Source organism: Lactuca sativa, chromosome 6, assembly GCF_002870075.4.
Source record: "Lactuca sativa cultivar Salinas chromosome 6, Lsat_Salinas_v11, whole genome shotgun sequence".
Lineage (NCBI taxonomy): Eukaryota > Viridiplantae > Streptophyta > Magnoliopsida > Asterales > Asteraceae > Lactuca > Lactuca sativa.
Window position 1 is genome coordinate 161720463 of NC_056628.2, and position 26849 is coordinate 161747311.

At 35.0% G+C, this 26849-nt stretch overlaps 1 protein-coding gene across 1 annotated transcript in view; it reads right to left on the minus strand.

Moving 5' to 3' along the window:
- Positions 1 to 26849, minus strand: part of LOC111904405 (uncharacterized) — a 49408-nt gene that overhangs the window by 1119 nt on the left and 21440 nt on the right. The gene's annotated exons all lie outside the window — the stretch shown is intronic.

The following is a 26849-nucleotide window of genomic DNA, read 5'->3' on the forward strand; positions in this document are numbered from 1 at the left end:
TTAATGGGAAAAGTTTGAAATTTGCTCATTTCTTCCGGCTGTGACGCCAACGAGATACGCTCTTAACGGGCAAAAATGAGGGGTGGGTGTGTTCCCCCCGTTACCATGCCGTTATGGCGTTCCACGTCACCATAACGAGCACGAGATGTGTCAACACCGTCTCGTCTTATTTTGTTTTGATTTTTGATCCTGAATCAAGTTGAAATATATTTTTTTTTCTAGTGTGGCTTCCTTTTACTTTATTTTTATTTTTTATTTATATTTTTATAAAAACTAGAGATTGTATAGCCCCCACTCCGTCGGGGGTAGAGGTGAGCAAAAACCGCACCGCAACCAAAATTAACCATAAAAACCGCATAAACTACAAACAATAAACCACAACTGCAATAAAAACCGATAGTGAGGTTTTCAGTTTTTTTGAAAACTGCAAATTTACGGTGCGGTGCGGTTATTAGTTTTCAAAAACTACAAAAAAAACCGCACCACGTCATATATATTATATACAATGTTTTTATTAAATATTAAAAATAAAACAAGTTTCATAGATGAAAAAACGATATAATTCTAGAGGACAAAAATATTGGTTTTTTGTTATGTTTAACTTTGGAAAATGGTGAAATTTCACAATTTTAAGATGTTTATTGTTAATTACTAGTGATTTCACGTTTTTAAGAGATTAGTTGTTTGTAATTTAAGTTAATTGTCTTATATATATATATATATATATATATATATATATATATATATATATTACAAGTAATATGTTTGGACTTTTAAACCGTTTGAACTCTAAACTACAGTTAAAAATCATACAAAATAACCGCATCAAATTCATTTGGTTAATAACCGAAACACAAAAAAAAAACAAACAAACAAACAAACAAACAAACCGCACCGCAAAAATAACCATCTAACCGCACCAAGCGGTTTTGAAAATAAATTAACCACATTTTCAGTTAGTGGTGAGATTTTGGAAAATAACCGCACTTTCACCCCTGGCCGGGAGTGCAAGCAACGATTGTTTGGTTTGTTTTTGTTATTCTTTTGAAGCTTCATGATTCTACAGACGGTGAAATGGGGATGAAGAAAAGAAAATGATAGAAGAGGTCCAATAAAGAAGGGAAAGTATGTATAGGGCTGCAGTTAAAAGAAAAAATGTAAAAAAAACAAGAGACGACATTATCAAAATAGGGGCTGCAAACGATAGTTACTAAAATGTGGTGAGAAAATCGTGAACTTCATAAATAATACTGTTGTTAAGAACCTTTCATTATATATATATATATATATATATATATATATATATATATATATATATATATATATATATATATATATATATATATATATATATATATATATATATATATATATATATATATATATATATATATATATATATATATATATATATATATATATATATATATATATATATATGGCTGTTAGGTACCTAGTGTTAGATATAGAACTATTAAAATTTCCAAATTAATTGTGATTTACTCTTAGTATTCTTCCTAAACTCACGCATCATTGCTCCACCCGATATGCTAAAACTTAATAATATCAAGAAAAATACAAAGTAGTAATACAAAGTAGTAAAAAAATACGATACATGCTAAAGTTTTAAGGAAACTATATCATTATTGAAAAGATTTAAACGTGTGAACGCTACAATTCATTTCAATGTCGATAAATTGTGGAGTTTAGTTGTTATCTCCATGATCTTTTTTTTAGATGTGAATATAATTGTTGAGATTCAAGAAGTATACGTAAAATTAAAATGTAAATTATGTTTAAACGGTGAGTGTATTACAATTAATGCAATTTGAGAGTAACAGTAAGAAATTAGTTTTTCTAAATGGGAAATTAGGAAACGATTTGGTCTAAACAAAAAGTAGGAAACTATATTTTTTTTAAGTTTAGAATTTATGTCAAAACTACGTAGTTTAGAAGCAAAATGAGGTAGTATTATATATATATATATATATATATATATATATATATATATATATATATAATATATATATATATATATATATATATATATATATATATATATATATATATATATATATATATATATGTTCAATTGAGAAAAAAAAAGGTTGAGAATGGGAGAATCATTCTCAGCCAATCATTTATTTTTGCCGCAAAATCCTCCAACGTACCAGCGGAAATGAGAAACGAATGCACATGTGTTTTCCAACATAACATATTTCCTTAAACTATGCTAATCATTACTTTAATATATACAAAAACATAGTTTTTTTTTCGTTTTTTTTTTTTTTTTAATTTTTGTAAGCTATTTTTATCAAAAAATGATTTTAAATATATCAAAATTCATGATTTTTTATTCTCTACAAATAGACATCAATATTAATATAGTTTTAAGATAAAATAAAAAATTTATTTATTTTTTTATATTTTCAGCTATCGTTATTCATAAGTGAATAAAAATGAATCAGGTTTTTACTACAGTACATTCGTTATTCAGTTATAAATAAAAACTATGATTAATTTTTTTTTTTTTACAATTTAATTATCATTCATATATGAATATAACATATAATAAACATAGTATATTCATATTTAAATATTAGACGATGCATTCACTTATGAATATTACATAATATATTCACTTGTGAATATTAGATGGTATATTAACTTATGAATATTAGATAATATTTTATATCTGAATATTACATAGTATTACATGGTATATCACATGTGAATATTACATAGTATATTCATTTGTGAATATTAGATGATATATTCACTTATGAATATTATACAGTATATTCACATATGAATATTACACAGTATATTCACATATGAATATTACAAGGTATTTTCACAAATATATATAATTTTTATATGTTATTCACATATGAATAACATACAGACTTGCATATTTGTTTTTTTGTTTTAATAATCATATACTGAGAAAACATATTCATATATGAATATAACGTGGTAATTTAGTTCATGCATTTCATCAAACAGTTGGAGTGCATACAATTTAACTTTTTATAAAAATGTTAAAAACATGATATTTTGACCATTTAAATCTTACAAAAGAGTAGATTGATAGATAATTATATGAAATTTTTCAAAAAAAAAAAAAAACGATTTGATATTTTTCTAACCTCAGTTTTCAAGTTTTATTTGATAATCGATGTTGAATGAATGATATGAAGTGGATTTTTGTTGATTATCGATGATGTTGATCTAATAACGCTGGAAGTATAATTAATCATAGATGTTGAAGATCTGATCGTATTCAAGCACAATTGAAGGTTGAATTAAAAGAACCAAAAACAAATTTTTGTTGTTAACTGTTGAATCGTGTTGATTATTGACGAAGATCGATGATTGATTAGCACTGGATGATGTTGATGATGGTTTAATTGAAGGAATTTGGATGATGAACGATGAATGAGTTTGAACTACAGATACGTATTTGAGAAGGTTGTTCTCATATTTACAAGTTTGTCACCGTGTCTTTTTATTCTTGAATAAAATGAGTGGCTGAGAATGATTCCCCCATTCTCAACCTTTTTTATTTTCTCAATTGAACCCACATCTCTCTCTCTCTCTCTCCCTCTCTCTCTCTCTCTATATATATATATATATATATATATATATATATATATATATATATATATATATATATATATATATATATATATATATATATATATATATATATATATATATATCATGGTTGCAGAAATTTGGATTAATTGACGATTAATCGTGGATTAATCGTTTGGCGCTCTCCAACCGTCGAGGATTAGGGCATTAATTGAAAATTTATGATTAATCGGGTTTGGCGGCATTAATCGGCCTTGACGGGATTAATCGGTCAACAAAAGTCAAAAAGTAAAACAAGTCGAAAAAAGTCAAAAAAAGGTCAAAATTTTTTTAATAAAATTCATAAAACCAACTTCTCTTTTTTTACTCCAAAATTTTCAAATATTATACCAAAATATTTATATATTCGTATTTCCAAATTTCCAAATTACAATTTTTCTTAATTTTTAATTTTGAAGTACTAGTTTTTCTTAAGATATATTAATATTTAATTAATTTTAATATTTTATTAATAATCTATGGTCCCGATTAATCCCCGCCAAGACCGATTAATCCCTTAACACGAGTCGACCATCGAGCTACCGTTAAACGATTTTTACAACCTTGATATATATATATATATATATATATATATATATATATATATATATATATATATATATATATATATATATATATATATATGGAAAAGTTCAATAGAGAACCATAATTATGAGTTCTTCAAGGAACAAAATATTTTTTTCAATTTCTAATACTTATTCTTTATCGAAAAAAAAATCTAAAAATATCTAAATTAATATATTAACATTGTGGATGTGAAAAATATTTTTCGGATTAACGTTGTGAGTTTTCGAAGACGTAAAATAAAAAAAATCGAATTTTATATCATTGGAAAAAAGATAAAAAGTTATGAATTTCTGTATTTTTAGTTTTTTTTTGATAAAAAATAAGTTCTCAAATTAGGAAATGATTTGGTTTAAACAAAAAGTAGGAAACTATATATATATATATATATATATATATATATATATATATATATATATATATATATATATATATATATATTTAAGTTTAGGATTTATATCAAAACTACGTAGTTTAGAAGCAAAATGAGGTAGTATTAGAGGCTTTATATCTAATATTACGTACATGACAGCCATATATTTACTTTTCCACACACACACACACACACACACACTCATATATATATATATATATATATATATATATATATATATATATATATATATATATATATATATATATATATATATATATATATATATAGAAAAGTTCAATAGAGAACCATAATTATGGGTTTTTCAAGGAACCAAATCTTTTTTTCAATTTCTAGAACTTATTCTTTATCGAAAAAAAATCTAAAAATATCTAAATTCATATATTAACATTGTGGATGTGAAAAATATTTTTCGGATTCACTTTGTGAATTTTCGAAGATTCACATTGTGAAGTTGACGTAAAATTAAAAAAAATCGAATTTTATGTCATTGGAAAAAAGATAAAAAGTTATGAATTTCTGTATTTTTAGTTTTTTTTTTTGGATAAAAAATAAGCTCTAAATGTTGAAAAAAAGATTGGTTTCTTGGTTAATTATGGTTCTCTATTGAACTTCACTATATATATATATATATATATATATATATATATATATATATATATATATATATATATATATATATATATATAGGCTTAGGTTATTTTGTTTTCACTATCTATTGTGTGCATATATGATTGATTCTGAACCAATCATTTTAGTTATTTTAATAAAATAATTAATCCATATTACATGTTGAAGATATAATGAATATTAATTACATCTTCAGCATTTAATTTGCATTAATTAGTTTCTTAAAATAACTAAAATGATTGGTACAGAATCAATCATACATACACACAATAGATAGTAAAAAACAGTTGAGCCTAACTATATATATATATATATATATATATATATATATATATATATATATATATATATATATATATATATATATATATATATATATATATATATATATATATATATATATATATATATATATATATATATGATAATAAGACGAGCGCATCATACCCCAACTACACTCTTATTCATACCCCTCATCTTTTTTTCTCCTACGTCCAATCCTATTACCTTACATTGCAAGCATAATAAAGACCATGTTGTTTTTGTCTCCTTGTGACCACCTCTTCTTTAGAGTAAAATTTGAATGGTCACCTTATAGGAATTATTCGTTGGTGCGTCAAAATAATTCTAGAAGTCTAGATATCCTAATGGTGTGTACATGCCTCATCCGAAGTGAGCATGTAACATGTAAGAGTATAATTCTTCTATATATATATATATATATATATATATATATATATATATATATATATATATATATATATATATATATATATATATATAAAGCTTTTAGGTTTTCATTATAGTTTGTCAAAGCACTACCAACTTATCTAATCTGATGTGTGACAGACACACCAACAGAGTAAGAACTTTGCTCTCTCAACTGAAGCTCTATCTCAAGCGCACGCCGCCTGGTGGCCTCCTGTAACTCCAACAAAGAATCACACCGCTGGGTATGAACAAATTGCCTGATATCCGTCTTGAGATTGCTTAGATAACGGGTCATCTGAGCCTGCTCTGAAGCAAACTCAGGGCAAAACATAGCCCTTTCAGTAAACATTCGGGTGATCTCCGTCACCGACTCTGATCCCTGCTTTAGGTCTAAAAACTTTTGAGCCAACCTCTCTCGCTCGACCTGTGAAACGTAGCGAATACGAAACATCTCCGTGAACTAATCTCAAGATATCGCAGCCCTCTGCTCAGTAGAATATGATCCCGTAAAAAGTCTCCACCAATCTTTCGCTCCGGACCTCAGAAGGTTTAGAGTGCACCCGACCTTCTGGTCAGCAGAGCATGGACAAGTGAAGAAACTGTTGGGTTTTGAGCATTCTAACACTCCTAAGTGTACATGCAACCCTAAATACCTTGGATCTATGTTTTCTCTATTATACATACAAATAAGAACTTCCAAGGTATTATCCTAATCTAGCATACAAAACAATAGATATAGCAAGATAGAATACATACCTCTTTGGAGAAGAAAATCTTCATGAAGCTAGAGTGCCTAGTGCCTCAAGTGTGACACCTCAAATGGAATCACAATCATCAAAACACTTGGAATGACTTGAGAGAAAAACCCACACTTCATGAAATCGGCTAGCCCTTCTAGTACACCCACTAGTGCCGATTTTGGTGAATAATATGATGCTTATATAGTGTTACAATTAGGGAAAACCCTAATTGTCATGACTTTCCATTTCCTTGGATCCATGGGTACAAATACACCATGGAGCATCCATGGACCATCCTATGGGTTTTAGCCCAACTTGATTATCCATGGAGCATTAGTCCACTATACAAGTATGGATGATTTACACAATCAACCCATATATTTAATTAGTCTTCTTTTGATCACTTAATTAATCCTAGATTAATTCTTGATCAATACTAATTAAATAATCTTATTATTCTTATTATTAATATACTAGAACTTATAATATATTAATAACCATAAGTGTCTTATTTCTCTCATTCAAGTGCATGATGGTATGCAACCCAAATGGACCATGCCGGGTCGGGTCAAGTCTTACCAATTATAGTTATGGACTTAGACATTAATCCAACAGTCTCCCACTTGGATAAGTCTAAAACTATTATTGCGTATGACTTTAGGAACCAACCGGCAATCGTAGCTCTCAAAAGCTTCTGTCGAACTCTGACCTTGTCGATGAACTCTGACCTTTGTCAATGACTTGTCCATTAGATAAGGGATCATATATTCCTCCATTCTAGATATCATATGGACTGAGACATGGATTATAATCATTCTCTCTGTCCATTTGTTGTTTCCCGATTTCCGATTTATGACAACTGACTAATTGAACAAATCAAATCAGTCCTGGCCCGGCCGAGCACTTCCATTTGTCATCATCAAATCATCGAGGGGCCCACAGATATCGCTTTTATCCCGAAGGTAAAAGGAATGGATAAACTTCGACTCATATGGCTTGTTCTACTACTTGTTGAATCATACACAAAAGCACGTTTTATAGCACATAGTTACCAAATGCGGTTTCGTGCAATCAATGTACTATCAACTCATAGTAACAACTCATATCTCTAGGTTTGAAGAATATAAGATATTATCGTCTCATGATCACTCGTGATAAAATCCATGAAGTGATTCCAATGAGCGCGGGTTGAATCCAATACTCAGAACTTATGAGCACTCATGACTGATGTAGCCTTGTCCAACACCTTAGACCTCTACAACCCATCATGACAGTCTTAATTCATATCTACTTCCAAAATATGACCGACTGTGGATGGTTTGAATAACTTAGTCATTCCGAAAGAATAACCTAGTTTATTCGGGAAGTCAAAACATGCAAAATGAAACACAATAATAATCGAATCCAATATGGTCTCAAAACTTATGAATATAAATAAAACACCTTTTATTTATCACCATATGATTACACATTATTCATTGTATACTGTTTCAGCTATCAACTTTAATCTTGAATTTAAAACAATAGTTGTCCCATGCTCCAAGCATGTACACTATGTTTTTTTACTCAAACACTAGTCATGCCATACACCAAGTATGCATACTATGTTTGTCTATGATCTTTACTTTGTGAACTAGATCAATTGAACATAACTTCAATGATTCTCTTTTCACACTCCCAAATCCTTACTGCAAATGCAAGAATTCCAAATTCATGCCATTTACTGGAATCTGTCAGATTCTAAACTTATATGCATTGATCCTCTTGTAATGATTATGCACAAAGTCATAAAGACTTGACAACAAACATTACAGATCATTCCAAAGGAGATCAACTCCTTGGAAATATCCTTCTTGCATTAAGTTTCCTTAATCTTACACAGATTGAAAATTCTAACTTTGAAACATTTCCAGATTCCATTTTGACTATCACTTCTGAACAAGAGTTGCCTCCTTACAGATTATGTCAATATGGTCCTTCCAGAATTATCACTATACTTCCAATTGTCCTTGAGTAACCAATCTTTGGTAAACCTTAGATTGTCCTCGACAATTGTTTAATCCTTTTAGTCATATCCAGTTCTAAACCTTTTTCCTTCTTAATGCCCCAGGCATTTGGAAAATTTTAGAACGGATGATTATAGCACATGTAATCGATCCTATATCCGAAGCATATGAGACACGATTCATGATGTCTTACATAAAGACTAAACCAGTCTTTTGCTATAATATTTCCATTTCAATTTGCCAAGTTCTCATAATTCAGATTATGAAAAGGGATGCCGTAATCATAATCGAATTTTAGAACGCAAATAATGGACCCATATACAGAATTTCCTTATGTTGAGCCATTCCAACATGAAATTCATATATATATCCTTGACTAAATGATTAAAACCTCACAATCTAAGCTTATAGATTTGAGATGAAGTATAATTTCCTCTCCCTTAATTATAGCAAAACAACTTTTTCCCAATTGAAATCTTTGTTTTCTATAATTAACATTGCTAGCTTGCAATACTTAACATAATTATCATTGCTCCCACTAACATGATGATTATTAGCATAACACTTATGCTCCCACTAGCTTTGACATGTACCCAGAAATCAGCTGGACTTCTAGAAATCAATACTTCATTGACTTTCTTACCGAAGTTCAGATTTCTGATACTAGATTGTTTTGATAAGACTTTATCAAAATCATACACCTTCCTTAGATAGCACACTTGTGTGTCTAAACAATTATGAAGAGGGATGCCGTAATCATAATGGTTAGACCTTTTTGCCACTTCTCACAAGTCCAAATTAGTGTGCCGGTTAACCACACGCGCTCCACTAACGACTTTGAGAATGCAAATATCACAATTGCTATCTAGATAAAATCTACTTAGTGAAAGTGTTTCCTCACCATCATTTTCATGAATCGGAGAGAAACCTTATGACACTTAGATTTATATGGTGTATGAGTTCCTACCCATATGAATTTGTCAAACCATAATCACAAGACAAAGATAATGACAAATCCAAAACCATATGGATTGAACTCAATCTTAACTTCTTGCCACCTGGCAGCTCAAGGGCCTGCCATTGCTTCCAAGTTGTTATGCAACAAACTGAGAACTCTAAGAACTCATATGCAAAGCCAACTTTAACTGGAATGGGCACAGATATGTCAACACGATAGGTTATAAACCTCAAGTCGTGTGCTAGCGAAGAACTTCAGGTTTTATTCGTGATTATTTCTTGAGACTTTCAAGACCTTTAAGACTCCCACTGTCCTCTTGACATATAAGACTCCCTTGTCAAACATCCAAGAGATAGTGCGGATTCTAATCAAGAAAAACACTTTACCCAATTGGCCTAAGTTGGTCTTTGTTTTATCCAAAACATCACAACTTACCAATTTCAAATGTACAAGAGTAGAAAACTTTTACTCTTACACTTGACAAGTGTTTTAAACCTTCTTTAAGACATGTCACTCAAGTTACAATCTTGGAGTATGACTCTAAGTCTTGTATTGGAACGAAGTATGACTCATCTTCTTGATTTAACCACTTCAACAATTCAAGTTCCTCTTCTTAGTCATAAGAATGCACTAAGATTTCCTTAGAGAACTAATTGTGCTATGGTTTCTTAATCATTAAGATGATCACAAAACTGATACTAAAGTACTCTCCCATCTTTTCAGATTTGAGAAACTTTTATCCTTCTGCCATTTTGATTCTTCTTATTCGCTCTGCCATACATTGGAACCTTTTTCCAATGTCTCAGAATTACACTTAAGCTTGTAAGTATAATCATATTTACTGTGCTTTAGTAAACTATGACAAATAGTTTTATCAATCTTTTGTGGTGGACTAAATCAGTGCACAAGACTATGTACTCGATCCCTTAGTCCATTACTTGACTCACACATCCATGTGAATAAGTAATTAGTCTTAATTTTCCAAAACTTGAAAGTTCTCATTCATCATGCTATACAACTTGCATGATTCCAAGTCCCGGTCCAAATGAAACTTGGGTGATGAGAATCTTTCCTTATTTGGTAAATATAGACATTACCACAAATGAAAGAATCAATTTCATATTTCCACTCTTGCTATTAATGGAATTATATAAGCAACAATTTTTCCTCAAATGCAGTTGTAAGGATATTTTAAAATAAATAAAATCAAAAATTTCCTTTTATTTTAAAACTTTGCGGAAAAACTTATCCTTACAATCCATATGAAAACTTGTTGTTATCTATTCCTTAAGCAATATCTCATAACTCCTAAGAAGTAGCTCAAGAATCTGTCAAACTACGCGATAGAAATCCATCTATGCGATCAGATTCAGCATATTCTTTCTTTAAGTTTCTTCACTTTTCTTTGATTCTTAAAACATCACCATGTGACCCAGTCACATCATGTATCAAGAATCTCAGAATAGAAACTTAACAGAGTTAGATAGTGGAATTTACCTGAAGTAGAGTCAAACTAATTGACTTTAACATCCTTAGGTAAATTTGGCAGCTTCGCAACCAATGCCCCTTTCTTTGGCAATACAAACATATGGACTCTTTGATAATGGTACACGAGACTATCACAGACTTAGCTTTTCTCTTTACCATTTGGTCAACCGAGTTGACTATGGCCGATCCCTTTCCATTGGGAAGAGAATGCTTTACTAGATATCCAATGTCATCATTGTCAATGTCCATAAAGTTTTAGGGAGTTGATCTTAACAAATAGATAAGATCATTAAGGGTCTTGTCATAGTCTGTTTCACAGGTGTCCTCAAAGGAACTCACTATGTGACTTAGAAAGTGATTGAACCACCAACTTTCTCAAGACTTTGACACCCAACTCTCCCGGCTTGTCAATATGTGACTACATCTCCAAGATGTGATCACACCTAGACCTTGCCTTGCCAATAGGGCTTGAGTGACCTTAACTTTTCAAGAACTTGTGGGTTAGGGAGAATAATTTGAAGAGGTGAAGAAGTATGATATCCATGGGACATCATCTTCATTAGGAAAGCTTGTTTCAAGAGATTTGGGAAGATCATAAGTGTCTAAACCAGACATCTTTTGGGAGATATTCAAGATAGTTGATCTTAAGTCCTTAATATAACACCCAATATGAAATATTAAGGCTAGGACCCAACAAACTATTTTACAACTTAGAAGAGGTATGCCGTAATCCAAGCTATAAAATATTTGAAGGTAGGTGAATGACGATTCACCAATTTCCACCAAGATAAACGAAATGTATTATTAGGTTTTAATTGGTTTTGAAACTCCTAGATCTTTGAGATTCATTGAACTTTTCAAAGGCATGTTTCAATCTCGAGTGTGCCCTTCAGGTTTTGTGACTGGGATGCCGAGGATCACAAAACAAGGTGTGAAGTAACCATGCAAATCACTTGGTACCCTTAATAAATTACCCCTCAATCGATGTGCCGGTTAACCACACACGCTCCATCGATACTATGATAAATATTAAGTCACCCTTTACCTACCTTGTTAAGTCCAAGTTAGTGTGCCGGTTAACCACACACGCTCCACTAACGACTTAAACAAAGTGTAAAGTGTAATTTCATGGATTAGCACCTTATTCACATTTTTCCTAAGTAACTAAGATTGGGTATTATTAAGAGTTTAGTTACTTAGTATTTTTCATTAATACTTTTAATGAAGGGAGAATTCTAGTCCTGTCAAACCCGTTCGGCTAACGACCCTCCACCAGTCAAGCAAGCGGTGGGTGAGAGTGGACACCCATTAAGTTGCCATTTTATAGGCAACAACCTTATACCCACCTTATAGACCGGCTTCGTGAATGAGGCGTACTAGCGGTAAGACTGACTTTACTCTTATACATATATATATTATTAACTTATAATATTATAAAGTATAAGTGTTGAATTTTAACTTTTAAAATTCTAAGGGCTAACTTGGAATTAAAGTATTCATACTTGAAAACTTTTCAAATTCCAAAACTTGAGGGCAAGTTTTGAAACTATTCAAAACTAATTAAACCCATAACTTATGTGTTTAAAGTAGTTTTAATCCAAAAACTCTTCAAGTTCCATAACTTGAGGACAAGTTATGGAAGACTTTAAACTAATAAAAGAACTAACTTTTTCTTTATTTTATAACTTATGGATTTAATTATGGTTACATATTTTTCTTTAATGAAGTGACTCTTGAACTTCCATAACTTGAGGACAAGTTATGGAGTCATAAAAAGTTATTCAATGACACAAGACTCTTCATTTTGTAACCATTGCCAACTATTATGAGTTTTATGAGTCTTTAATGTGACTCTTCATGTAACTTGAGGACAAGTTACACAAACACATTTTATACTCAACTCTTAGATTAAAATGGATTGAAAACAACTATTTCACTCAACATTTCTATTAATCTAAGCAACTCATAAGAACAAGATAATTCAAATCAAACTTTTTCATGTAATTAGTCTAGACCTTAAACTAATACAAAACATGAATCTATTGACAATTATCTTTGAAAATGGATTAGCATGAACATTACCACATCAAAAACAAGTTTATAAGTTCAAAAACAACTTAGGGTAATGTTCCTAGTCCATTTCTAGCCAAAAAACTCGAAAATATGCTGTCTGGGGGTCCAACTCGTCGAGTGCATGAACAAACTCGGCGAGTTGGATCGAATTCATCACTTTTTAGGCATGGACTCGTCGAGTCTCCTGATGGACTCGCCGAGTCTGATGGCCAGACAGCACCAGATTCGTTTTTTCAGCTTCTATTGCAGGTATAACAAGAAAACAAGCCTAGGCTCTGATACCACTGTTGGGTTTTGAGCATTCTAACACTCCTAAGTGTACATGCAACCCTAAATACCTTGGATCTATGTTTTCTCTATTATACATACAAATAAGAACTTCCAAGGTATTATCCTAATCTAGCATACAAAACAATAGATATAGCAAGATAGAATACATACCTCTTTGGAGAAGAAAATCTTCATGAAGCTAGAGTGCCTAGTGCCTCAAGTGTGACACCTCAAATGGAATCACAATCATCAAAACACTTGGAATGACTTGAGAGAAAAACCCACACTTCATGAAATCGGCTAGCCCTTCTAGTACACCCACTAGTGCCGATTTTGGTGAATAATATGATGCTTATATAGTGTTACAATTAGGGAAAACCCTAATTGTCATGACTTTCCATTTCCTTGGATCCATGGGTACAAATACACCATGGAGCATCCATGGACCATCCTATGGGTTTTAGCCCAACTTGATTATCCATGGAGCATTAGTCCACTATACAAGTATGGATGATTTACACAATCAACCCATATATTTAATTAGTCTTCTTTTGATCACTTAATTAATCCTAGATTAATTCTTGATCAATACTAATTAAATAATCTTATTATTCTTATTATTAATATACTAGAACTTATAATATATTAATAACCATAAGTGTCTTATTTCTCTCATTCAAGTGCATGATGGTATGCAACCCAAATGGACCATGCCGGGTCGGGTCAAGTCTTACCAATTATAGTTATGGACTTAGACATTAATCCAACAGAAACATCCCTCCACATTAGATAGCCACCTGATGGCCACGATCGGGTCATGAACTACATTGAAAGTCAGGGGCATTGTATTATCGAAGTCCCGATATTGAAAAACTCGTCCTATCCCAACACCTGCAGCCGCCACGACTGGGAGACTACAGTAGTAGCCGTCTCAACAATGGCTGCATAGCGATCATCAAAGAACTCCAGCATCGCGGTCTTGATAGACCCGAACATCTCCGGAATCTGACCCCGTACAATAGCAACCACCTCCTTGCGGATGATCTCCCTGACGCGGTCCTCTGACAATGCTGGCCCACCCTGACTGGCAACTTTTGATCCCGACCCGGATCCGACCTCAACTCGCCTCGTAGTCACCATACTGAAAATACACATGGAAGATATCAGATAATTCACATATCATAACGGGGAACCAACTCCTAATGAAGCCCTAGGGGTTGTGACTTCCTTGCTACGCGTCCGTGTCCTGTGCTTTCAGTAGTACAGGCCCATACTACATTCCACACCTACTCGTATTTGTCTCAAGGATCATCACAACGCCCTAACAATACTCATAATCATAGTCGAAAACCCAGTCCTCACTCCCTAGAGGAAAGGCTAAACATCTCACGACCGGCCGACTGACCCCACATGACTCATCCATGAAAATTTCACCAAGCCTGCAACACTCGTGTATGCTAGCCATACATAACACTAGAACTTATAGACATTCGAATATCTGATCCTTCCCTAATCCCTTAATCAAACAAGAATAGGAAATAAGGCCAAACCAAACATTCTCAGACTATAAGATCTTAGTTATATATAACCATGATGCATGCACTAAGAAAGTACAGTAATGATGTCAATTCCATAAAAGGAGGCCTAGGCTATCAGGCATCATATAATTTGGAAATTCTGCCATGCAATTCCTAAAGATCCCTAACCTATCACTAGCATGTTGTTCTAACTTATCATAATATCTGTAACATCCATAAAAATCAAGCAATTTTAAAACTTTTTAAATATCCAAAATACCATTAATTATTACAAATTGTTTTCAAAATAGTTTAAGCATTAGAGTTCTTAGAAATCATAATCATAAATCGGGGAAGTGTATGGCCACGCCTTCGCCTTCTTGCGGTCATCCGCAGTACCTGAAACAATAATCGATAAACGTAAGCTCTAAGGCTTAGTGAGTTACCCCCAAAATACCCATACACACCAATACCCCTCAACCAGCGGGTTGGAATGCCAACATACTATGGGTCCAATCAACCATCCGGTTGGAATACCCTAGGCCCTCAACCATCGGGTTGGAATGCCAACATACTATGGGTCCAATCAACCATCAGGTTGGAATACCCCGGGCCCTCAACCATCGGGTTGGAATGTCCACATATTACGAGTCCAATCATCCTCGGGATGGAATACTCTCGGCCCACAACCATCGGGTTGGAATGCCCCCATAACCAATCAAACATGTGCACCCATATCAGATAATCATATAACGGTCTATAAAGACAACATACTAGGGTCCTATCATCCTCAGGATGGAATACCCTCAACTACCAATCAATCATGTGCACATATAACAGGTAATCTCCTACCAACATACAGATAGTCAGACCAAACTATAGGTCACCAAGCATAACCACATCCGATCTACCAGGATACCGATCTAACAGATCATACTAGCATATAGCCATCCTATCTACCAGGATACCGAGCTAACATATCACAATAGTAACAATCCCAAATAACAAATCAAAGGGCCGGCCTTGGTGCCTTAAAACCTTGAGTACAGTGAGGATAACTTACATCGTAAGTAGTGCCGAAGTACCGAAAACCTATGATCGCTGTCTCACCGGAAATCACGAACTTTAGGAGCTTTTAGGGCACAAACCAACTTCAGATCTACAAACTTTTTCTTCTTCTCCAACTCCTTGATGCAACAACTTCTTCTTAAAACACTCAAGAAACACTCAAAAATCTCAAACACTCAAGGAAATGGCTAGGGTTTGGGGAAAACGACTCTAAACAGTGGAGGATGGGGTAAAGGAGGGTTTTGTGCTCATAATGTTGCTTATATAGCCCCCAAACCCTAAATATTATAGTTTCCTTCTGTCATGAGTACGATTAGCGTACACAAGTGTATGCCCAACGTACTAGGGCGTGCCTAGTATGTTCAACGTACCCTTATGTACGCGCAACGTACTCCTCCTGATCCTAAAATTATAATTTAGCCCTTAGGCTTTTCATAGTTTTACCCTTCCATCCCCAGGGACTATAAATGACAAATTTTGGGATGTTACAACTCTCATCCACTTAAACTAGGTTTCGTTCTCGAAGCCTTCTACGACAAACAATTCAGGATAATGCTCACGTATCTTGGTGTAACACTAGTCAAAATAGGTCAATAACAATCACATGTGATTATACCAATCATGTAATGTGATTTTGTTAAACTAGTAATGTGATAAATGTACTACGTAGTTCATGTTAGATTCTAATAAAAATATGAACTTTCTTTATGATACAACTCAGAGTATACGTCCATACTATTCCAAAAATATAGAAAACGTCTAAATCCGACTTCGAATGAAGAAGTTATGATAAACCGAACACTATAAATCTCTATAATAAGAGGAATTAAAAATAGACTTAGAATTATCTATCAGAGTCTAAAAGAGAGTTGTAGTACTCATTAATACATACACGTGGATATAAAGAACATCAAAAACGAAGTTCGTATGTGAAAGTTACGACCTTCCGAAGATTCAGCTGTCAGATACCCTAATCTGACTGAGCTCACGATGTGAGCATAGAAACTCACGACGTGAGGAGTCATATTGCCACATTTTGAACCTAGAAGGTGCGTGACGAGGCTACGAAGGGATAAGTTCTAAGGTCATGACGTGAGCAAGGATATCTCACAACGTGAGGAGTCATATGGCTACCTTCCGAAGCTAGGGATGCAAATGACAAGTCTACGAGATGACCAACCATGGCTCATGACATGAGAAAGGATGGCTCACGACGTGAGAGGCCAGAAATCTTCCTATAATTAGCAGGTCCAACCTTGCCACTTCCTTACACCATTTTCCTTCCTTCTCTCTCGTTTGTTGTGGCCATTTCGCTTCCCGAGCCCGGTGATAACGAACCGCTGACTGTTTTCAGTTAGATTCTATCAAAGCACGATATTAAGGTGAGTTTCAAGGCACCACTTTCTAATATTTTTGGGGGAAAACGCATTATAAATATTGTATATACGTTACTGTTATGTCTATATGATAGTATATTAGTATCAACGTAGATAGTTATATTAACAGGGATATAGTTATTCTAAATATAATATTTTGAATATATACAACTATTATCAACTTGTTAGCATGTTATTATACTAATGTAGATCTTGAGTTATACATAGGATTCTATATATATATATATATATATATATATATATATATATATATATATATATATATATATATATATATTTATATATTGTGTGCGATATAGTTCCGAAGTTATATTCGGAAGTTCTATATATTAATTTATAAAGTATGTTGCTATTATTGGTTTTATGTCAAGATAAAACTTGGCATGCTATATGTTGTTATTGTTGGTTTTATGATAAAACCTGGTTTTACCTCAAGTTATAGCTGTTATACTGCCTAAATACTATGAAATTAGGAGTAATGTTTAAAAGCATTGTCTAGTAGCATAGGGTTTTAGACACGAATATGCTTTGTTGTTAGAGTTATAGGAAGCTGACAAAGTCTACATGAGCTACCTCATTCATCAACTAAGATTGAGAATCTTAGTGGAAATACTCTAACCTATAACCGTTAATCCCGTGTGAGCGAGGAAGTTGTGTATGGATCTATGTGGGTTAACGCCCCATCCATGGTTGTTAGCTATAACCCAATCGGTTTTAGGGTGGACTATGGATCTATGCGGGTTGACGACCCCACCCGTGGTTGCTAGCTACAACCCAGCGGTCTGCGGGTGATGAACTGTCCTATTTATTGTTATGGACCCGACGTCGATGAAGCATACGGGGGAAGTATTTACCTTGGTGGAATCCTTTATGGCACCAATGGTGGTTTTATTGTGGCACCAATGGAGGAACCATTGATGGGATATCTTTTAATCAGAGGTTTGTATGTCTAGCATCGGTTACAGACTCATGGTAGCACAACTTTAGAAGCATTATACTTTGTCGATATATAAGTATGAATGTTAAGTATAAGTTTCCCATAGACTTATACTCTAAGTACAAGGAAGTTGTAGGTATACTACTTGCTCATTAAGTAGACAATTATACCTAGCACACTTACTCGTATATAATTGAAATAGATTTTTACGTAGCGGTTTTACTCGTATAGAATTGAAATAGATTTATACATAGCGGTTTTACTCGTATAGAATTGGAATAGATTTATACATAGCGATTTTACTCGTATAGAACTGAAATAGATTTATATGTAACGGTTTACTTGTATAGAATTGAAATAAGATTTATATGTAGCAACCTTAGTTTGTATGGGATTACATTCATTTATTCATAATATGTGAAACTTATAGGTATATCACTTATTTAATAAGTAAACCATTATACCTAACATATATACTATATGTTGGAGAGTCAAAATGATACTTTCAAAACTAAACTTTTGAAGTTAGAAAAAGTATTATTTTCATATGGAGTCAAAACCCGTGAACTCACCAACTTTATGTTGACGTATTTTAAAATGCATGTGTTTTCAGGAAGTTGATAACTATGATACAAGAAATGATGTTACACTGCCCGGTGTTTCCGCTGACGGTCGGGGTGTGACAGTTTGGTATCTGGCTCCCAAGTCTACTTGGATCCTTTCCGATGTTGTCACTGGTCTCCCTACACAGTTTAAGTGCTCTCTGACCTGAACAGCACCCAATGATACAACCGCCTACTCATCCAATATGCGCCTTTGCAGCTGCCAGACGTGAAAAGCGATGTGAATCCAACCGAACCTTTTCAAAAGGTCTAACCTACATGTCACTTTGCCAACCTAACAAAAATCTTGATGATCCAATATATCGGAAACCCAACTTTCCTTCTTCCTGAAGCGAACCCTTTGTGCTGACAGGATAATGCGTCCTTCAGCTCCCAAAATATCATACATAATCAATCCACTAAATAAACACAAACACTAATGCCTGGCCCAATCTGCCTCGGGCTGGAATGCTAGGCATGGCTACGACGGGTCCAATCATCCCTAAGATGGAATTCCCTCGTATCCCACACATGTTTGGCCCAATCAACCCTCGAGTTGGCATGGCAAACATATCAGGTCCAATCAATCATAGCGTCTGGTCATCATCAGGATGGAATAACCTAGATTAGAATATCTCTATGAACATAACTCGGGTTTACTTATAACTTGAGATCCTAGGATCTATACTTGCATCTCATCCACAATCCTCTAATTCGTCACAACCGAGTACAACTCCCCCGAATCTCAACAAAACATCCATTCCGAACACGCTATTACAAGGGACATAACTAACACAATCTCTATGCCCACAACCTATGACTGGAATACCCTTACATGGTCCTCAGCATAGGTCTGGATTGCTTCTGAGCCTACAACATGAGTCTAGTATGCCCTCTCCAGCCCTCAACTCATGACTGGAATGCTCCCGATAACCTATCGACAATGTTTTCATCACTTCAGATGTCCAACACTCCATCCTGGAGGTACTCACCTCCAGTTTTGGCCTAAACAATGTCCTTCACAACACCAACAAGTGTCACAGTGCTGAAACCTCACCCTACACTATCCACTTGTAGAACAAGTTGCTACCCCATAACACATATATACTCAGAACCTAATCATATAACTAACAAAACCCATACAAAGTCTTCAGCATACTCCATTAGCATGTTCAATACTTAGGGATAGACCTACTGATTGCTATAGCATAACAACATACTCAATACCCGTGCATAGATCTACAAACACATATAGAGTCTTCAGCATGAATGGACCGCCTCACCAGGCCTTCAGTCTATCTGGACCACTCTCATAACCTTCAACATGTCTGGACCGACTCTCTGGGCCTTCAGCATGTCTGGACCGTGATGGGTTTTAGCCATAAGAACTTTCCTATGTGTGCATGCAAAACCCTAATGCTTGGATCTAGGCTTTCTAATTAAACATGCTTTGAATCCAAGACTTCTAATGACTAATTAGGAATAAGAACAATACTAAATCAGATCTAGAATCATACCTTTGAATCTCTTGTTTGATCTTGTTGTCTTGGAGCTCTAGAGTCACAATTGTCACTCCTCTAATGGCTTACAAACACCAAATAGCAAGGAGGATGATTTGAGAGAGAGGAGAGGGGAGGGAATTCGGCCAGGGTTTCTCTACTTTAGATCAAGTTCCGATTTCCCTTTGCCATAGGGTCTATTTATATTTGTAGACTCCTTAAGGGTTACAGCTTAAAACCTAATTGGATAATCTTCTCTTAAAGCAATCCAAATCCATTCCTTAGATAACCTTGGACGATTTGAAGCTATCCATAGCTTCTAGAATCCGTCCACTATCTATCCAATATGGATTTACAGTCTAAAGTTTAACTATCAAACAATTGACAGTTTATACCCTCTTATTTAATTAATCTCTTTAAGTCACCAAATTAATTCTAATTAATTCTATGACTTATATTAATCAAATAACAATATTATTATTCTTTATATTATACCCATAATATATTAATAATATTTATTCTCTCTTAAAAAATCATCCTATCAAGTTGCTATGGTGAAGGCAACCCAAAAGGACCATGCACAACCGGGTCAAATACTTGCCTAATATAGTTGCAGCCTTAGACACTATTCCAACAGTCTCCCACTTGGATAAGTCTAGTAACTATATGCACAAGTGCAATTCGATTTGCAATCATAGCTCTCAAAGACGCTGTCAAACTCTGATCTAATCAATTTTGTCCTTTAGATAAGGGATTGTACAGTCCTCTGTTAGATATCATGCTGACAATTCTATGGAATGATTAGTCAAGCATTTAGGTTTCTCGATCTCTGATTTATTTGACATATAACTTAATCGGACACATCAATTCAGTTCTGACCGGGCCCGGCACATAAGTCAAATTCAAATCATTGAGCGGCCGAGATATCGCTATCACCCTCTTGGGATAAAAGTTATAGATAAACTTCGACTTATATGCATTTACTTTCGCATTATCAATGTAAAATCAATTAACAAATAACAAACCATATATCTAGGTTTTAAGACTATATGATATTATCGTCTTGCGATCACCCTTTTATATCATATTCCATAAGGTGATTCTAGCAAGCGCGGGTTTGTTCCAATGCTCAAAACTAGTTCATAAGCACTCATGAACGTCGCATCAATCTTTTGCTATGTTTAATACCATTTAGACAATCTACGCACCGATTCATGACAATCTTCATTCATATCTACTTCCAACATATGAACGATTGTGGACAATTTGAACAATTCGATTATTCCTAATAAACTCAATTATTCTGGAAGTCAAAACATGCAAAGTGAAACAATAGTTAAATAATTAACATAAGACAGTAACATTACTCATAAATAAAACTCCTTTATTTAATCATCAAATGTTAATTACATTTATCTATTACACATTTCTTATACTATCTAATCTATGCTAATATCATCCTTCAGCCCAATACTCCTAGCATGCTGCAAGTGCTTAACCCTACTCAGTCCCTTCGTAAGCGGATCTGCTGGGTTATCTTCTGATGATATCCTCTTCACTACGAGTTGTCCTTCTTCTACACGATGTCTAATAAAGTGATATTTTCTGTCAATATGTCTAGATCTACCATGATCCCTCGGTTCCTTGGTCAAGGCAACCACTCCTTCGTTATCACAGAAAATCTCCATGGGCTCCTTTATGGCAGGTACAACTCCAAGATCACCGATGAAGTTCTTCAGCCATATTGCCTCTTTCGACGCTTCGCTCGCTGCAATGTACTCTGATTCTCACGTTGAATCAGCTACAGTTTCTTGCTTGGAACTTTTCCAAGTCACTGCTCCTCCATTCAGGGTAAAGACCCAGCCCGACTGCGAACGGTAGTTGTCCCTGTCGGTCTGAAAGCTGGCGTCACTATATCCTCGCACCTTCAAGTCATCACTCCCTCCGAGGACTAAGAACCATTCCTTCGTCCTCCGAAGGTACTTAAGGATATTCTTCACCACAATCCAATGGGCTCTGCCAGGATTCCCTTGATATCTGCCAACCATGCTCAAAGCAAAGGCTACATCAGGGCGAGTACAAATCATAGCGTACATGATTGAGCCAACTGTGGAAGCGTATGGTACTCGGCTCATTTCTGCTATTTCAGCTTCGGTACTCGGACTTTGAGTCTTACTCAACTTGGCATTACTTTGTATCGGTAATTCTCCCTTCTTTGAGTTTTCCATACTAAAACGTTTTAGTACTTTCTCTAAGTAAGTGTTCTGACTAAGTCCAATTAGTCTCTTACTTCTTTCTCTTACTATCCTTGTTCCCAAAATGTAAGAAGCCTCTCCGAGGTCCTTCATAGCGAAGCACTTCCCGAGCCAGGACTTAACTTCCTGCAGAGTCGGGATGTCATTTCCTATGAGTAATATGTCATCGACATATAGAACGAGGAAGCTAACTATACTCCCACTGGCTTTGACATATACACATGATTAATCTTCGCTTTGTACAAATCCAAACTCTTTGACTTTCTCATCGAAGCAAAGATTCCATCTACGAGACGCTTGCTTAAGTCCATAAATGGACTTCTCAAGCTTACACACTCTATTCATTTGCTTCGGATCCACAAACCCCTATGGCTGAGCCAGCCAACTTTCCGTTAAGAAAAGCGGTCTTTACATCCATTTGCCAAATCTCATAATCATGAAATGCGGCATTTGCTAGCATCACTCTAATATATTTTATCTTCGCAACTGGTGAGAAGGTATCATCATAGTCAACTCTGGGAGTTTGAGTAAAGCCATTCGCAACCAATCGCGCTTTATATGTGTGCACTTTTCCATCCACGTCGGTCTTCTTCTTAAAGATCCATTTGCACCCAACGGTCTTACGTCCGGGCACATTATCAACCAAATTCCAAACTTGGTTATCATACATGGATTGGATCTCGCTATCCATTGCCTCTTTCCATTTTGCAGACTCCGGGCCTGACATGGCTTCCTTATAGCTATTAGGTTCATCAAGATTTATTAGTGTACCATCACTAATATACGTGTCCCCTTCGATAGTTATATGAAAACCATACAACTGGGGTTGAACTCTAACTCTATCGGAACGTCTAAGAGGTAAGGATTCGTCAATCGGTTCAACCGGAGTTTCCTCCTCGGGTTGAGTGCCAGCGGTAGAGGTTCCTTCATCTATCGACTTTTGAATCTCTTCAAGCTCGATTTGCCTCCCACTGTCTCCTTGGCCTATGAGTTCTTGCTCTCGGAAAACTCCTCTCCTCGCAACAAAGACAACATTGTCCTTTGGTCTATAGAAGAGATATCCAAAGGATTTCTGCGGGTAGCCGATGAAAATACATCGCTCACTTCGAGGTTCGAGCTTGTCGTGAGTATCTCATCTTACGAAAGCCTCGCAACCCCAAATCTTGATATGTGCTAAAGAAGGAGCTTTCCCTGTCCAAATCTCATGAGGTGTTTTGGCAACATTCTTAGTAGGGACTCGGTTAAGGATATGGGCGGCAGTCTCTAAGGCATACCCCCAAAAAGAGATTGGTAGTGAAGCACGACTCATCATAGAGCGAACCATATCCAATAAGGTTCGATTACGCCTTTCTGCCACACCATTCAACTGCGGTGTCCTAGGAGGCGTCAATTGTGAAACTATTCCACACTCCTTGAGATAATCGTGGAATTCAAGACTTAGGTACTCTCCTCCTCGATCAGATCGAAGCATCTTGATTTTCCTGCCCAATTGATTCTCCACTTCATTCTTGAACTCTTTGAACTTTTCAAAGGTTTCTGACTTTTGCTTGATTAAATAGATATAACCATATCTACTATAATCATCGGTAAAAGTCACGTAGAAGCGGTTTCCATCCTTCGTGGTTGATCTAAACGGTCCACATACATCGGTATGTTTTAGGTCCAATAGACCCTCACCCCTTTCACACGTACTCGTGAAGGGTGATTTAGTCATCTTTCCAAGCAAACAAGACTCGCACATGTCATCTTCCCTAAGGTTGAATGACTCCAACACTCCATCCTTTTGGAGTTGGGCTATGCGTTTCTTGTTGACATGTCCAAGACGACAATGCCATAAGGATGCTTTATCCATACTAGTGGAAGAATCTATGTTTAAAACATCATTTCCTAAGTTATCAACAATCATAAGAGTTTCATAAATTCCATTACATGGTATAGCTTAAAAGTAAAAGACACCATTTAGATAAGCCAAAATAGAACCATTCTCATTATTAAAAGAAATTCTAAAACCTTGTCTAAACAAAGCATGAAATGAAATGATGTTTCTAGCCATTTCTGGCGAATAGCAACAATTGCTCAAATCTAAACACAAATTATTCCTAAGCACTAAAGAATACACTCCAATCTTGGTCACAGGTGACGATCTTCTGTTCCCCATGATTAGATTGATCCTTCCTTGCTCCACATCCCTACTTCTTCTTAGTCCCTGCACATTAGAACAAATGTGATAACCACAACCGGTATCAAGAACCCAAGAAATAGCATGATTAGAATCGTTAGATTTAATTGTGTATATACCTGCGAAAGATGGCTTGATCTTTCCTTCCTTGATGGCTTGCAGGTACTCCGGGCAGCTTCTCTTCCAATGTCCTATCTTGTGGCAGTGGTGGCATTCTGCCTCCTTAGGGTTAGGGCAGGGCTTAGCGGGATCAACTTTGGTCCCACTAGAAGAGGCACCATCTCGGGCTTTAACCTTGCGATAGTTCTTAGACGAAGCCTTCCTCTTCTTTCCCTTTCCTTGATCAATAGCCAAGATAGGAGCAGCAGGTGGATTGGGAGTTGATGCAACAGACTTGTCTTTGAAGTTGCTCTCAGCGACCCTCAAGAGACCTTGGAGTTTGCTTAGGGTGACCTCCTCTTTGTTTATGCGGTAGGTCATCCTAAATTGATTGTACATCGGAGGCAAAGAGTGAAGCACCATGTCGATTGCCAAGTCTTCCCCAAAGTCAACATTTAACTTGCGAAGGCTGTCGACATACCTTTGCATCTTTTGCAGGTGCATGGTAAGAGATTCTCCATGACCCATCTTAGCGGAAATCATGTTAGTGAAAATCTCATAACGCTCTTGTCTCGCGTTCTGGTGGTATCTCTCCAATAAGTCTTGATGCATCTTGTACGGGTACATGTCCTCGTAGGACTTTTGGAATTCGGAGTTCATGGTGGCTATCATGATGCAATGTACCTTTGTTGCATCTCACTCATGAGTTTCAAAAGCGGTAATTTCAGCCGGAGTAGCGATTTCAGGGTTGATTTTCTCGAGCTTCTCATCGAGGACATACTCCTTATCCTCATAGCGAGCAATGGTGCGAATGTATCTTATCCATTCGCTAAAGTTCGTTCCATTGAAGGTGACCTTTTGGCAAAGGCTCATCAACGTGAAAGAACTAGCAGCAGCATTGTTTGCGTTTGACATCTATAAATAGAAAAGGACAAAGATAGATTAGAATATGAATCCCTAATTATCACCCAATAAGAAAAATTAGGGCTAGGATCCAACAACAATATTTACATATTAGAAAAGGGATGCCGTAATCTAACATGCAAATAATATGAAGGTAAGTGAATGACGATTCACTAATTCTCCACCATATAAACATAACTTTAAGTCCTAAATGTATTGAGAATTCCTAGGTTCGGATGAGATTCATTGAAACTATTCAATGGCATGTTTAAATCTCGATATGACCTTCTTGTTTGTGACTGGGATACCGAGGATCACAAAGCGGGTGTGAATTACCATGCAAATTCACATGGTGCCTTCATTGTAACGATCACCTATTCGACGTGACGGTAAATCACACACGCTCCATCGAACTATGATAAACAATGAATCACCCTTTGCCACCTTTGCTTAGAACCAATTAGTGTGCCGGTTAACCAGACACGCTCCACTAACTTCTTATCAAGGGTGCAAAGTGTAATTTCATGGGATTGCATCAATTCACTTTTCCTAAAGTAACTAAGATTGGGAAATTTAAAATATGTGTAGTTACTTTTTATTTCCTATTATACTTTTAATGAGAGGATGAGGTTGCTCTATCCTACCCGTTCGGCTAACGACCCTCCACCGATCAAGCAAGCGGTGGGTGTGAGTGTACACCCATTAAGCGCCATTTTATAGGCCGCAACCTTATACCCACCTTATAGATCGGCTTCGTGAATGAAGCCTACTAACAGTAAGACTAGCATTTTAGTTATATATATATATATATATATATATTATTCTTGTAATATTATATTAGTATAGGGTTGTATTTTAAACCTTTTAAAATCTAGGGTTTGAAATTTAAATTGTCTAAATTA